Consider the following 17,390-nt stretch of genomic DNA (forward strand, 5'->3'; position numbering starts at 1 on the left):
ATTTCTTGTGTTTAACATCATGATGCAGCAGTCGATACAAATGAATACCTGTATGCTCCTTTAGTTGGTAAGAATAAACGACCTTGATCAGCAGAGCAAAGTACTGACCTACCCCACTGGAGAAACATGAAGTCCTGCAAAGCAATCCAATGAACGCATTAAGAGCCCTACAAAAGAAAACTGAGACCAATCTTTTGAAGAATCTGAACACAAGGCTAAGAATTTTTACAACTATATTAAGAGATAAAGTGTGTAATTTATTAAAAATGTATAAAGTAAAGCAGACAAATAGACCTACAGTACTGATTGTCCAGCATGTAATAATGGCTGTCCAGCTCAAAGAGCTCAAATAACAAGTTTGTGAAAAATGATTAGTTGATTGCATTACATAGTCTAATGTGCATTATACTGAGACCACATAATTTAAGGATTTGGTGATATGCATGAAGTGTATGTTATACACAAATTTAAATCCTGAATAAATCTCTGCTGTGATTTATCCTCATTAACCTGCAGGAAAATGGATTCTCAGATAACTGCAAAAGCAGCAGAAATGTTAGCACTCTCTGATGAAAGTCACATAATTAACAAAAATGTTAAAAATCTGTTAAAAACTAAAAGCAGTTCACATTGTTTTAATGGCACATGAAGAAATAAAATTTACATATTAATGACATAAAATATTTTAATATAAATGTATTTTACTCTTTGCAGCTAACACAATTATGAAGTTGCATTACACTAATGTGTTTTTATTCTAATCTATAGTAGCTATGCACATGCAGAGATCCTGTGGTCCTGTTAAACAGGAAATTTACGTGGCATGGCTCTTTATTATCAGAATGTAAGAGTGATGGATCACAACTTGCTCTAAGGCCTTGAAAACACAACATTAATAAAACTTCAGTAATCCGGCAAGCCCCACACCCCCATGGTTCAGATGTCCTGACAATCTGCACATACTGTAGCTCACACATTAAACCAGAATGCTAGCTGTGGTTCCAGAGTGCAGTCAGAGCCCGGGGACTGGGGTGCTGTCAGGACCAACGCTTGATTAGATCTGGGGCTGAGATCCAGAATGTTAGGACGACGGAAAAAAGGAATGTTTGTGGCCATGCCGGGATCTTTGGAGTTAGCATATTTCCCATTCTCTTTAAACTCACTAGTTCACTGCATTAATATTATATCAATGCATAATGTGTGAAAGAAGTCAAATAAAGATGTGTTTGGGTTTGCATAGGACTAACATCCAATTATTTGGAAAAAGCTCCTTTCCCTTACCACCAGAGTCCCTAGGATGCCAGATTTAGATATTCTACCTTGAAAATAAATCAATATATCTGTTATACATTTATGTTAATCCACTTATGGAAGTATTATATATTCCCAACTAAAGTGGCATCTCAACTCACTCCTGTTTGGGAATGTTCTAAGATATTGAAGACTCTCATTTGGCAGGTGTTCTGTGATTTGCAGCACATTCACTGAATTGCTGTAGCGCTTTCCAGTCACTGCTTACATGGAATTTTGATTGCTGAAGGTTTCTGTGTTTTATCTAGAAGAATTCACAGCACTGTAAGCCACAGTGGCAAGGCTATGTGGGGGGTGGCGAGGGGGGTAGGAATTGATTTATCAGTGGACTGTATTATACATCAGAGTTTGTTGTGTAACATTTAATAAACGTGCAACTATATAGTTATCCTAGAGTCATTCAAAAGGATTTAAATGAAGCACATAATGTCTATGTTCTTTTACTATTACCAAACATACAATAATTAAGATGAGATCTATATGTACACATTGTGACTTACCTGAGGGAGTTGTTTCTGATAATGACCCTGATTTCAATCTACTCCATTTGAAAACTTAAGGATATGAAAAATATAAAGATTCATGTTCCTTAATATCAGTTGGCTGAAAATAGAACAGCTGAGAGGCAAGTCAGAATGGGCAAAGGTGATGTCAAGAGGCAATGTTGCAGATCTCTTGCTAAGGCACAGAACAGTTCTGTATGCTACCATGGGAATATGGGTACAGAACTCGTCACAACAGAGAAGATAGTATGTTTTTTTATATGCTGGATGTGGAGAGTGGTGGGATCAAAGGCAAAGGTGATAGAAACTTTTTCACCTTTTGTCTGGAGAACAGGGATGAGATTAAGCATGAAAAAAAGAATGTGCAAGAAGGCTCCATCAAATATAGAAGCCATACTTCGGGAAGACAGAGCATTAGCTTGAGTCATTTATGGCATTTGGCTTCTAGATATGGCCAGAAACAGTGAAGTCAAAAATACCACCACGATACTGATCAGCAGAAACTTACTTTCAACTGATACAAGCATCTTCAACTGGTACTACCCTCCCTTGGTAAGTCAAGAATACAATTTGCCAGCAAACATCCCCACATTCCATCCATGAAATTGTTGTTGCAATCCCAACCAGCTCCACAAGTTTTCAGTTCTCTATGCTTCCAATTTTCCGTTCTTGTGGAGCCTCAGTTTTAACCACTGCAACAGAAGAGACTATTCTCTCCTTTTTGTAAGCTTTACATTTGAATATCCTCTGCAACTCTTCACTTCCTGACAGTTCTAGTCCTCCATCAAGACTTCAGTGACCTCTCCTGATAGGTCTTCCTGTGTCCCAGCATAAAACGTTGACAACTTTTTTATTTGTAGCAGCTCCTGTTACATGCTTAGGATATGACATTGAAGGTTATTCTTATTGCTTAATGCAAATCAAAACAAGTTACCAAAATAAAGGCAAAACAAATTGTTCACACACTGACAAGCACGAGAAAACTAATTTTATATAGATCTGTGTAACGCAACACAACTTCAATAACTTTTAACAATAGTATTAATGCATTGAACAGTGATTTACCAGTAGCAGATAACAGATGATGATTACTCGTGCTTGGGAAGGAAGACACAGTCTCAACAAAGACCATTTATGAACTTCCTTCATTTATGATGCTCCTGGTTCTTTTTACCCCTCTTTAAAATTTCTTGCCCAGATCACTCATTTATTCTCATTATACCATGCATGTGTTCCTTAATGCTAATAATATTTTGTTTTCTTATCTGACTCTAAAATCCACTTGGTCAGTGAGGAATGAATGTAAACCCAAGGACATTGCTAGTTTGGGACATCTCCAACAATGACAACATATAATTATATAGTGCATGAAATCAAGAAAAATGTATTTCGTGAGAGAGTTGTCAAGCATACTATAATAACAGCCATATAAGAGATACTGGAGAAAATAATCAAGAGTTTATACATGTTTTGGAGTATACCAGAAAGATTGAAAGGGAGGTGGGAGGGCAGGGAGATTTTAGGAGAAAATTCTAGAACTTAATTAAAAGCAGCCAACATTAGTGAAATGAAAAAAAGGTGGCAATGATTAAGAGGCCTAGAATCTCTGAGGGTTTTATCTTCTGATATTTCCATGAAATATCTAAAATGTCTTGCAAATATAATCACACGATGTTTGACCGATAAAGACAATATGATGAGGTGAAACTGGAATATGTTGTGGTTAGAATATGAGCTACATTAGGATGAGAAGATTGAGATAGTGAGAAGACATTATCTGAACAATAACATGTTTGGGAAGGGAGAGAAATGTTAGGAAGAGAGGAAAATTAGGAAAACATGGAGGAAAAGGATGGCAGAGAAGACATTAAAAAAAAGTTGTGGCAGTGTTTATGGTCACAGAGGTTGATGTCAAATGCAAAGAAAGGTGCACAAAAATGAGAAGGGAAATCTTACAGGGTAGAAGTACACAGAAGATAAGAAGATAAGACAGCGATAAAGAGAACGGGGAACAAGGAAATAGCTGATTTAGATAAAAGCGAAACAATGTTCTAGCCTACATCCAAATCCCAGAACTCATCTACAGATAAATAAGTAATGTACATGTATGCAGAATTCATGTGCACTCTTCACAATAAGTTTCAAGTTATGTTATTATATAACTGGGCTGCCATGTCCGGTAACAAGCACATGTTAATCTAAAAAACAACTAGCAAGGCTGAGAATGTCAATTATTTGCAAATACCATAGCAAATCCAGGCCAAGGAACAGATTCTACTGTTAACTGAACAAAAGCAGAAATCTGCTGTCACCTATTTTTATTATTCATAGGCTATGAAGGTCAATAGCATTGCTGGCATTAGAGCTGGTGAAGTTAACATTGTTTGTAGAACTGAGGCCACAAATGAATCAGATCACGGATTTCTTTCCCTGAAGGATGTTAGTGAACACAATGGATCTTTATGTTAAATCCATTGGTGTCTGGATTATTAGTGTGGAGAGAAACCTTTATTTTAATTGCAATTTTATTTTATCAACTGAATTTACATAAATTTTCCATCTGCCATGCCAAGTTCATACGTTTCGATCAGTAATCCAGGAATCTACCTGCTAGCCCAATACCATCCACGATGCAATCCAGTATTAACTATATGGTTTGAATGTTGTGAAGTTGTTGCACCTGCTTAGTAAATGAAAAAAAAATCATGCTACAGAAAATTAATTAAAATCAATTCAAGACTCTCGAGTCAGTTATTGAGGTGATAACACAGAACTGTAACCTGTTCAAAATGCTCACAGTTCCGAGCCAAAATGATCAGAGCTCATGACGAATAAGAATGTCTCAGTCTTACTTGGCTTGCCTTTGCTGGGTTTCTGACAATTTCATTCAAACATCAAACTCTTCATGGAGTTCAGTTACAGAGAGCAAATACACTCAGTGGTGGCTTTACTAGTTGCACCAATGCACCATCAGATAAATGAAAATACCTAATCAGCCAATCATGTGCAGGAACTTAATGCTTAAAAACATGCAGACATGGTGAAGAGATTCAGTTGTTGTTCAGATCAGAATGGGAAAGAAATGTGATTTAAGTGAGTTTGATTGTGGAATGATTATTAGTGCCAGACGGGATGGTTTGAGTACCTCAGAAACTGCTGATGCCATGACATTTTCATACACAACAGTCTCCAGAATTTACAGAAAATCGTGTGAAAAACTAAAAAAAAAATCCAATAAGCTGCAGTTCTGTGGATGAAAATGCCTTTTAAATGTCAGGGGTCAGAGGAGAATGGCCAGACTGGTTCAAGCTAACAAGAAGGTGACAGTAACTCAAATGAACGCACATTACAAGAGTGGTGTGCAGAAGAGCATTTCTGAATGCACAATATGTCAAACCTTGAAGTGGACGGACTACAGCAGCAGAAGCCCACACCTAATAAAGTGGCCACCGTTGTTCCCTATTTCCTCTAAGGTGTCTGCCCATTGTACCTGCAATAGGTTTTTGAATATCAAGACAATGAGCAAAGTCTGGGACACACACGCTATTCAGCTGTCAATGTTTTTCTGCCATTTAACGGGCAGAGCTTGAATTACCAACGAACTTCACTGCTGCCATTCTAGCCCCCATTATTCCAACCCACACCACCACACCAACAACATGCCTGATCTTTTTCCACTCTACTATAAGCTTAGCTCCAAAAATATCTTACAGAGGACTCCCCTGTGTATATTTTTAACTGCACAATAGATCTTAGTTGCTCAAAAAATCTTTCTGGAGCCACTAATTCACTGATACAAGTGTGAATCTTTATTCAATCCGATTTTCTATTTTATGTGGAAATCTTTTTAGACCATTGATATTAAAAGATAACAGTTTTTATTAGTCTTCATTCTACCTTTTTTACTCCTCAATATTATCAGTCTTTCTCTCTCTTTAGTATTCTTTCTATACATGGCTTTACATTGAGTTAAATATTTTTACACACATCTGGTTTAAATTCTGCTTGCCGCAATAAGGATACAGCATTGTGACTTGTTAAGAGTTACACTGTTGCTTACCCTTATCACACACACAAGTGTGCTGTTCCATAAGTAACTCAGGACAGCTGTAAATAGCTGTTTAAAAGCCCAGGAGAAGCATATGGATGGTTATAAATGCACTGCATGTCAGGTGTTGCTTTTCACTGCTAACTGCAAAATCACAGCCAAAACTGCTGGAGCTATTTCAAAGAAAAGTTTTTTTTTAAACTTTTCTCTTTTGCCTTATTGTCAATGCAATCTCTTTTTATCTTTCTCTGTCTAATCTAACATTGACTGCAACCACTGCATTTACATTTTTTGTTATTCCACCCAATAATCTCAGAATGCTTATTTGGTGTCATTGCCTAAGCAGGTGATGTTGGCATCATAGGCCAAATGGCTGTTTCAGTCTAGGGTATTATGAAATATATCCTCAGTTCTTATATCTAACACCCAATATATTAGCAGCTGCGCTTTATAATTTGCTTCTAAAATTTGGTTCCACTCCCAGTTCATGCAGTCGTTTACCTTGTTAATGCTGATGCCTGGTGTTCTGCAGAGGGGGCCAAGTTGTTTCCACTTCACACTTCCAGCAATTTGCAGACCAAAATATTATTGACCTAAACAGATGAGATAAGTCTAACTAATTATCAGGCTCCACTTCACACCTGAAATTTACTTCTTGCTGTCGCTCTCTTTTGCATTCCCACTCTTACAATGTACTTCTATTTTCTCCTCATCTTCTGATCTCCAACAGTTACCCTGTTACTGATTATTTTCCTTGCTGACCTCCCTATTCTCTGCTTTCTCCTGTAAGTTGCTATTTTGGCGTTAATATTCTGACTATTCCTGACTGCCACAGCTATCCTTAAGCTATACTCTTTTTTTGGGCTTTTCAGAAAAATCTGCTTTCTTCTAAACTGCGTATGACCCAGCCTCACTCTGAGCAATCCTTTCCAGAAAGGCAATGGTCTCTGACAGAAACCATTTGTAGAGCAATTTCAAACTCAGAAATCACTATTGTGCAGAGAAATTTAATCACTTTCTTGTAAATTTTGTCCCCAAGCAGCCAGCCCATAAAAAAATGGCATTAGTGAAAATAATGGAACTTAAAATAGACAAATCTCCAGGACCTGATGTTTTCCACCCCAGGGTATTCAAATAAATAGGTGAGAAAATTGCAGATGCATTAGTCATAACATTCTAAAGGTCTCCAGATTCAGGGGTTGTGCCTTCAGATTAGAAAGTTGAAATTGTCACTCCATTATTTAAGAAGAGATGAAGTGAGAAACCATGTGACAATAGGATTGTCAACTTAATGTGAGGAAGTAACTGGGATCTATATTCAGAGGGAGTTGATGAATACCTGGAGAAGCTTTTGCTAATCAAAAAGTGTAGACATTGATTGAACAGATCGTAATTGTTCAATTCAGTTGTATCATTTGGGAATGGAAGTGTTTGAGCATGTTGTCTAATTGGACTTCTAGGAGGCTTTACATAAGGTTATTCCTAAAAATAAGAATGCATGAAAATGTGGGGAAGTCAAGGAAACTTTGGGATATATTTGATAATTGTTTGCGGGGCAAATGCCAGGAAACTGCAGTCAGAAATTAACATGTTTTGATAGCACCTGTCTTTTTCCCGACTGAAGTTCTCTGTCACATCGGTTTAACTGCAGGATGAATCAAAATAGTCACTGTATGTCATAGGGCTTGCAATGAACATCCACTGAGACTAGGCAGAGCAAGAATTTCACAGTGTGAATCGGCGTGCAAAGCTGATTTGATGTCGGTACTGACTGCAATGCTCCAGCTAACACCCTCTCTTCATCCCTCACCAATGAACAAATATTCAGCAGCAGGAAGCTATCCTCACTGGTGCTATTTAAAGGGATTATCAAATATTTAAATGTTAGCGCCTGGTTGATTTCTTCTGATTGTTAGAACGATTTTCAAAATGTTCTATGTTTTCTATATTTCTGTCATGTTGCAAAAGTCTGCAGGGAGTTTTATGGCAGAAGTGGTGTGACATTGTGCAGGCCTCGAGGCTTTTGCATTAACTCTCTCAGACTCGCATGCTTGTTAGGCAAGATCCAGACTGGGGGCATGAGCAGAACACTGAGTAAGACAAGCTCTGGAAGAGGAAAGAGAAGAAGTAAAGCTCTTAACAAGAGACTATTTCCACCTAGAATACTCAGAAACTCTCCGAGCACTGTCTTAATGAGGAACAATGAGTTTTAACAAGAAGGTCCTTGCTGAAATATGGCATTTTCTGCAGCCATAACCGCAGACTTTCTGGTTACAGAATGGTTCAGTGTCGAGCTTCCTAATGGCACTGAGCATGACTGAATGAGCAGAGACTGTGCAAAGATGGACAAGCCACAAAAGATGATGGAGGAAGGGAAATTGGGCTTCCATCGGTCCTTCTTTCCCTAATCAGAACCAGAATCAGGTCTAATATCATGGCATATGTTTTGAAATTTGTTGTTTTGCAGCATCAGTATTGTGCAATACATAATAAAAAAGATATATTACAATAAGAAATACTGTACTCCCTTGATCATCCCTTAGTGGACGTCACTATTGATGCTGCAGGCCTCAATATCTGCCTGTCTGACAGAAAGAGAAATACTGAATGACCAGACGATCAGGCTTTCCAAATTATGGGCATGGATGACCCAGTAAGCATTCTTGATAGTGGTGTAACAGTGGTCATTCAAATGTGTTGGCTCCTCCAGTTCCACAGGAAATAGTTGGTCCAAGACTTCCACAATGGCAAGGAAGTTCTTCTCTATAGCTGTTAAAATATTCAAGCCTACTACCCCCACCCGATAACTCTGCTTTCTTTATTGTTACCACCTTTGCCTGCAAGTGTATAAGTAAACGTCCTTCAAGATTAGATTATGAGGACACACAGTCCTCCTTTATTGTCATTTAGTAATGCATGCATTAAGAAATGATACAATATTCCTCTGGTGTGATATCACAGAAGCACAGGACAGACCAAGACAGAAAAACTAACAAATACCACATAATTATAACATATAGTTACAACAGTGCAACAATAGCATAACTTGATGAAGAACAGGCCATGACACAGTAAAAAACTTCGAAGTCTCTCGAAAGTCCCACATCTCACGCAGACGGGAGAAGGAAGAAAACTCTCCCTGCCATGCCCGACCACAGTCCAACTCTGAGTCATCCGAAAACTTCGAGCTCTGATCAACCCTCCAACACCGAGAACCGAGCACCATCTCTATCCAAATGCTTCAACCTCAGCCTCGGTCGCCAGCAGCAGGCAAAGCCGGGGATTTTGGGGCCTTCCCTCTGGAGATTCTTAATAGCACAATAGCATCGGCAGCGAACCGGGCATTTCAGAAATTTCTCCAGATGTTCCTCTGCGCTCCTCACATCTGTCGCCATCAAATCAGAATTGCCCACGGCCCCTTATTTAACAGATACAATATCATTTCACCAGAGAGCTGCGCGCGCTGCGATGCTTGCATAATGAATGGTTGAAGTTGAATAGCTTTGGCTGCAAAGTTGAACAAGTGCAAACTGTGAGGTATTGGTGTGGGGTCATCAATTATACAATTGAATTGACTTTATTACTTATATTTTCATATTCATGAGGAGTAAAAATCTTTACATTATGTCTCTGTCTAAATGTGCAATGTACAATTTATAGTAATTTATAATATTCAGTATGTACAACAGGACAGTCAATATAACATACAAATATAATTGTATCAGCATGAATTAATCAGTCTGATGGCCTGGTGACAGAAGCTGTCCTGGAGCCTGTCTCCTGGCTTTTAACCTGCAACACCATTTCCCGGAAGGTAGCAGCTGGAGCAGTTTGTGGTTGGGGTCCCCATTGATCCTTCAGGCCCTTTTAACATATTTGAAAAAGGAAGATATTTGAAGGTATTTGAAAAAAATGATAAAGAACTTGATTCATAAGTATGAGTCCTGACTGGTAAAGATCAGTGATAGGCTGGTGGTGGAGTGTGCACTAAGCAATGGGATAAACTAATAGTGCAGATGCGATTAATGGCATTTGAAGGTTTTCTTTTGCCTTTGGTATCTTACAAAATCATTAAACTATATAATGCTTCAGATCTAAGTCCTGGCATTGGTCTCTATTATTATATTTTGATGCTATCTTCTGAGCCTGTATTCAAAGGCTCCCAACACCCCCTATTCCCCCCACCACACCATTGTGTGAACAGAGCATTCAATGCAAAGTCTGTTAACCCTAGTGCATCTTCTCTCCCACAGATTGTTGTATCTCCTGCAGCAGGATATTCAGACAATCTCAACATGAACTGCAGCCAACTCCTCTTTAAAATACACTGACTAACTTTAAGTACAGTTAAATAAACACAATATTGTGACATTTGTTCACGACTGCAGTCAATCAACAGTGTGGGGTGCACTGGCTACACACAGCATGTGTGTTGCATCAAGTTAGCATTGAACTGCAATCTGATCAGCAGACAAAATTGAATTGTTGTGTTATTGTGGAGGGTATCCAATTTATTCTCTTTTTTCACATTCTTATTTAAACATAAATAGGTTGATACTGCAGCATCATCTTGGGAAAATAGATCAATGGATGCAACATAATGACCTGCACAACGATGTTTCTTTAACTTGCACCTTAAGATATTTGTGGGACCATTCCTTCATTTCTCATTATAACACCAAAACAATTGTTCTCACAAAATTTTATTCAGGTAACAGATGTAGTGAACTTTTATGTCATTTGAGATTTGCAAGCTATATCAATAGTGTTGTTAAGTGCTCCAGACCACTTTATAGAAAATTGCTATCTTTGAATGCCGGCTTGTAAGTGCTCTTCAGATGCAGATTAGAGTACTTGAACAGCCCCCTTTTCTCTACAAGTTATATTTTTCCTCATAACAGCCAGAGTGTAATTCCAGAAGCACTTGTAAAATAGGTTGCTTTGTATTTATATCTAATGAGGTCATAACTCTATCTGATTTACTTCTGACTTGGAAAAAAATTGTGATGCATTCAGTTGTTTGCTCATTGATTTGCTTACACTTTTACTTAAAAATATGCTAATCTAAAATGTTGATAAGATAAAAGCCTTCATTGTAATTACCTTTCCTTTAAAGGGTCCAACTGTAAATTTAATTTTTCACTACCTTTTAACTTTGATTTCCTCCAACAAATGTGGTTTATTACTTGCTGGTCACATTATTCCAATCAAAATGAAGTGAAAGTTAACCATGTGGTAGCATCACTGACACCTTTACATTTTTCCCTCCCTTGTTCTTAAACTTCTGGCAGAGATTGGCATGAGTCATTCTTCACCCTTTTTAGAAGTATACATTAATGTCCCAGCCAAGAAAATTCACCAACTTCCTCACCTCCTCAGAAGGCTCGTCCCCATCAGCTTTTATCAATTTTTATTGATGGTCTATAGAAAGACCACTATCTGGATGCATAATAGCTTGGTATAGCAACTGTTCTGCATGTGATCGCAAGACACTACGGAAAGTTTTGGACAAAGCTCAGCGCATCACAGAAACCTGTGTCCCCTTTTATCAACTCTATACTTCTTGCTGCCTCAGAAGAGCAGCCAGCAAAATCAAACACCCCACTCACTATAGACATTCTCTCTTTTCCCCTTCTCCATCAGTCAAAAGATAAAAAAGTCTGAAAGTACATTCCAACAAAGGCAGCTTCTGCCGCACTGTTATCATAATTTTGAATGGACATCTTGTATGATAAGGTGCACTGTTGACCTCACAATCAACCTTATTATGATCTTGCACTTTATTGTTTACGTGCACTGCACTTTCCTTGTAGCTTTTATACTTCATTCTGCACTGTTATCATTTTACCTTGTTCTACCTGAATGTGCTGTGTAATAATTTGGTTTATATCAAGGGTTCCCAACCTTTTTTATGCTATGGACCAATACCATTAAGCAAGGGGTCCGTGGACTCCAGGTTGTGAACAGTATGCAAGATAATCTTTTCAATGTACCTTGGCATGTGGCAATATCAAACAAATACCAATCACAATATCAAAGTCCCTTAAGAGACCAAAGATGACTTACTGTTAAGGATCCGGCCTGAACACTGGGTCGAAGGGCCTCCGCTGGTAGCTCTGGATCGCGACAGTCTTTAATTTCTGTTTTCTTTCACCTGGCCATGTGGGTCCTGGCCCAGCCGCTTTCCTTTTTGGACTTCCTCCAATTACCTGCTTGTCTCCTCATTTTCACCCACCTGTTTCTAATTTTCACTCATTACCCTGCGAATTTAAACCCTGCCTTAACTAGCATTCTCTGCCAGTTCGTCCCAGTTCTGACCTGTGTCATTCTAGCCCGTCACTGCGACTTCTGCCAACTGATTTTGCCTGTTCTTGGACCTGATTTTTGCCTCTGCACTCTGGATTGTCTGCCCTCGCCCAACTGCCTTTCCTGGTTAAGACCTCTGCCTGCCATTTCGGATTCATGCCTGCCTTCTGTTTTTGAAAGACTGTTGCCTTTGTGCTCCCTAATAAATCCTGGTGAAAAAGTATTCATTGGTCTACACTTGAGTCCCACCGAAACCCGACACTTACCTCTTTTCCAGAATCACAAGATCTGTGGTAGTTGATAAAGCTGATGTGGGAATCGCAAATTCTGGCTCAGGAGATGGCTGATCGGTGGACAGATGGTATGATTCTTGTGTCATCTATGCATAGCTTCTGTGTGTTGCCAATGCATGGCCTCCAGGTTTTCAATGCCATCCTAATTGCTCCTTGTGTGGGGATGAGCCGTCACTACGTTTGGATATGGCCCAAGTGTGGAGCGAGAGACACTGAAGTGGGTGGATGGCTCTCAGACTTTAATGCAAACAGAGTTGGAGGGAAAGGAAAACAATAAACACTAGGCCAAACAGGGTTGTTAACTAAAACTCTCAGATGGAAAACAAAGCCAACACTGCGGATGAAAGGAATAACTAAACATAAAAAGAATACTGCTAGTCTTCAGCATCAGTTGACTTGACAGTCCAATTTTCAGGCAAGGGCCGAATGCAAGCAGGCGGCGAAACATTGCTGTGCTTTGCTCAAGTCTCGACAAGCGCTATGACAAAAATAATGGAGTTAAATACTGTCACAATGAATTAATAATTAGCTGACATGTTCACGAGCGCAATTGCCGAATCTGCTGCGCTGCCAAATCCGTGGTTGTGACATGGACCAGTGGTCTCAATGAGTCAGTGAGTATGTTACACTTCCAAGCAGGTTTTGAAAACTTCAGGACTTTTATTTTATTTATTCATTGCCCACCTGGTAATCCTCTTGCTTGTCAGAGCACACTGCTTTGGGAATCTGGCGTCAAGCACACAAGTGGTGTGGTCTGACCGTCAGACCTGAGTGAGTGTACCTAGTACTTCAATGCTGGAAATGTTGGTCTGGGAGAGGATGCAAAAGCTGGTTCACTTATATCGCCAGAAGACTTGGAGGACTTTGCAGCAATTAAACTGATGAATCTCTTCAGTTCTATAAGATGTTCACTACAGATAATCCATGCCTCAGAAATGCAAGAGATGGCACTGTTTATTGTTACCTAGGAGACAATTAGCTTTGTCCCTGGTTTGAAGTATTGTTCTTTAACACCATTTTGCCCAAATAGCCAGAGATAATGCTGGTGCAATGAGAATGACGTTAAATGTCATACTGACTGTCTGCTTTTTCTGAGGGATAATAGAAATAGTCTACTTATCCTATAATCTGATAGTAAACATTAGCAATCAGAGGGCTGCATTGTATACCAGACGTAGGCAAGTAGAGGACATTTGGATCTTAACACAAGGCCCATTTTCTCACAGCGATCAAATCAACACCAGGGACTTCAGCTTTTAAATGTGCCCATTGACAAGCAATGCCTGTTCACTGCATCTCAGTGTCTGAGTGCACAACCTTGGTTCAGGGTTTTAGGTAACGTAGGTTGAAAAGTCCTGTAAATTATTTGTCTTGTAGATTGTTGATACATAATGATGGGGTTGTGATATACCAGGATAAAGGACATAGAATGAAGCTCTGACTATGGTCAGAAACCTTTTAAATGCTGAGTATGTGAAATCTCTTAGTACGGAAGAAGGATGCAGAGATTACCAATGGCTCCTTGTAGCTGCTTTGCTTTGCTCTGTACTAGTGAATTTCTCTGAAAATTAGGGAAGATGGTTATACATTTCCACTGGTAAAGCAATCCCCAGTGACTGCAACCCCCATACCCCACTCAAACACTGTGACCTGAAGATTAGAGCTATGGTTGCTTTGACAGCCACAGACATCACCATCCTGTCCTTGCTACAAGAGTGCATTATTGCCAGAAGCAGCTTATATAGCTCAGGGACAAAATCCCTGGTGATCTGAAGGAGACGCGCTGAAACTGTGACGTGCATACTAATAAACACCGTAACATACACTTTCCAGTGAATGTGCAAACTCCTTAACTGAGATAGCATCTGGAACATTTCCTGATGGAACTGTTGCTTGGATCTCAGATACTATTTTCATGTATTATGTATCTTTGCAGCACATAACAAATGGAAGCCGCACATCCCTATTTTGTGCTTTGTATAGGCTTGTAATACTAATGCTTTTCCTACTTCTTCTGTGCCCAGTAAATGCTATAACAGAATCTTTATATTGCATTGAGTTGTGATACCCTGTTTCTTGTATTTATAGATTACTGATTGACAATGCTATGAAGTCCTTCCACCACAATCACATCGAATTGAACATGCAGAATCTCTGCAGTAAGTGTACCAAGGCACTCATTATGGCGGCAAAGTGTCATGCAAAAACGTGGAGCTCTTTTTCCATGATTTGAAGAGTAGTAGTCAGAGACAGTCCACAAGATGGCATCCGATAAAAAATTGTGAAATAGATCTTTATATTTGTAAGCATACAAAGAGAGTGTGAAAGGGTGCAGTAATGCCACAAAATATGGTGAGCCATGAGAATAACAGTCCTGTTGAATTTAAACAGTCTTTAAAATACTTAGTTTACTGTTTCCCTGACAGCATTAAGGGGGATGGGATAAAGGGCAGTGAGCGGAGACTTTGGTCTTTTGTTTTATTTTATTTAGAGATACAGCACAGTAACAGGACCTTCCAGCTCAATGAGCCCACAATTACACCCATATGACCTATTGATCTAGCCAGCTGTACATCTTCGGAATGTGGGAGGAAATCGGAGCACCCAAAGGAAACCCACAGGGAGAATGACAATCTCTTTGCAGAGGGCAGCAGAATTAAACCTAGGTTAATGGCACTCTAATAATAATGTTATGCTAACTGTGACACTATCTTGACACTCCATCTTCAAGATTCAAGATTCAAGTACATTTGTTATCAAAGAATGCATAAATTATTCAACCTTGAGACCTGTCCACTTATTGGCAGCCACAAAGCAAGAAACCCGAAAGAATCCAATTTTAAAAAAAGGCCGACACCGGATGCACAGAGAAAGAGGAAAAACGCAAATCATGCAAACAATAGAAGCAAGCAATGGCATTCCAAACCAAATTGAGTCCTTAAATCCAAATCCCCAGAGCGGCTTGGAGTCGGCACAAAGCCTGAGTAAATTGCTGCAAGGCACACAGACACGAAGCACAGCAGCAGGCAGTCTCACAGCCTCAGCGTTGCGAAGAGAGGAGTGAATCTTACGGGAGAGCGAGCAAGATGGGACCGACACTTGGTGGTAGGTGGAGAAGAGGCTTGGCTAATGTGTTCACTCTCTTCTCAATAGCCATTAACACACTGATTATTCACATGAAAATGCCTATATAATATCCATATATTTTAAATGCCAACCAAAAGCAGTGAAATATTAACTCTGGCATCAGCAATAATTCAAGCCTTTGTTTGCTGCCAGTTTCCTGAATCTGGGAGACCCAGCTGACAGCAGTTGATTGTATTTTGAGAGCCTGATTGAAATATGGCATAAATTGTCCCACCTCTCCACAGGGCAATTTTGCAGGAACGGACATTGTGCTCGTAAATGTTGGGCAAGAAATATGAATCCCTTTGTAAAGTTTAATACTCCCTTGTACCTCTTCTCCTTTGCTGGCAGTTAGAAATGTGAAGACCAAGGAGAATACCAAATCTTCTCATAGGCTCCAGTCAAATGGAAGTCAAATTACCTGCTTCATAGTTCAGGTAATTCAATTTTTATATCATTTTTGCAGCATTTGATGTTATTTCATTCCTCTAAGGTCCAATCCAGATGGAGATTAATTTCATTTCCCTAATTAAGTGGATCTACCGGAAGCCAATATTAATCAACTTGCAGACTGTCTGGCCTTAGAAATGGCAACAGCTTTTTGTAACTCTGTGTGAGTTTTACACAATTTCTTCATGTTATGCGCTATTCTTTTATTTATTTTCACTTGTGAATATTTGTCAGTTGACATATTGTTTCACAACACTGAAATCGAGGAATGGAAGCCAGTCTCCATCTTCACTGAGGTTCCCTTTGATGAAACAATTGCCTCCCATTGACTGTTTGATAACTGACAGTAATCATACCCATGGTGTGTCAGTGATTAAAAAAGAACCATGCCATGAATAATTATGCAGCAAGGCATTTTAAAAATTCTACGCGTAGGACTATCAGTAGACAAAACAACCAGCTGTGCAAAGGAAAAGGAGAAATTAAGACGAAGATAGATAAGTACTTCATAGCCGAGTTTGGGAGGGATGAAAAATTAACAGGGCATGCAAAGTTGTGATCACAATCAGATCAGTCCCGATATTGATAAGTGACAGAGCAAAGCTCGATGATCCGCGTGCTCTACATCTGCTCCTCACTCTGATGAATTTGAACATTTCTCAATTGATGGAGACAAAAAAAATGAGCAATTAAAATAGAGTTGCTCATTTACTGTTCTGCTTTAATAGGTTTAAGGCTTAAATACCAAATGAGGTGCCTGATAAATTCAGGCTGGTCCTAACATCCACCTGTTTTAGATAGCACTAACCAGAGGCAGGTTATTGATACCCAGGAGATAAAATGGTCCAGAACTTAACTATAGGAGCATTTCACCACATTCCAGGTTGCAACCGAGCCTTTCTGGAGCACTTTGTAAATCCTGGGCTTAACTATTGTATAGAGATTGATACTGGCTTATTATTGTCACATGTACCAAGATACAGTGAAAATCTTTGTCTTGCACCATAGATCATGGGTTCCCAACCTTTTTATGTCATAGATCCTATACAGATCCCATCATTACCCAGAGCATTGAAGTAGGATAAGGTAAAACATTAACAAAGCAGAATAAAGTGCAAGAGCTACTGGAAAAGTGCAGTGCGGGTAAATGATAAAGTGCAAGATTATTATGAGATAGATTGTGATATCAAGAGTGCAGCTTATTATACAAGAGGTCCATTCAAGAGTCTGATAACAGTGGGATACAAGCTATCCTTGAGGCTGGTGGTACCTACTTTCAGGATTTTGTACCTTATACCCAACAGGAGAGGGAAGAAGAGAGAACTTCCAAGGTGGGTAGGGTCTTTGATTATG

The sequence above is a fragment of the Mobula birostris genome, chromosome 9 (assembly GCF_030028105.1).
Source record: "Mobula birostris isolate sMobBir1 chromosome 9, sMobBir1.hap1, whole genome shotgun sequence".
NCBI lineage: Eukaryota > Metazoa > Chordata > Chondrichthyes > Myliobatiformes > Myliobatidae > Mobula > Mobula birostris.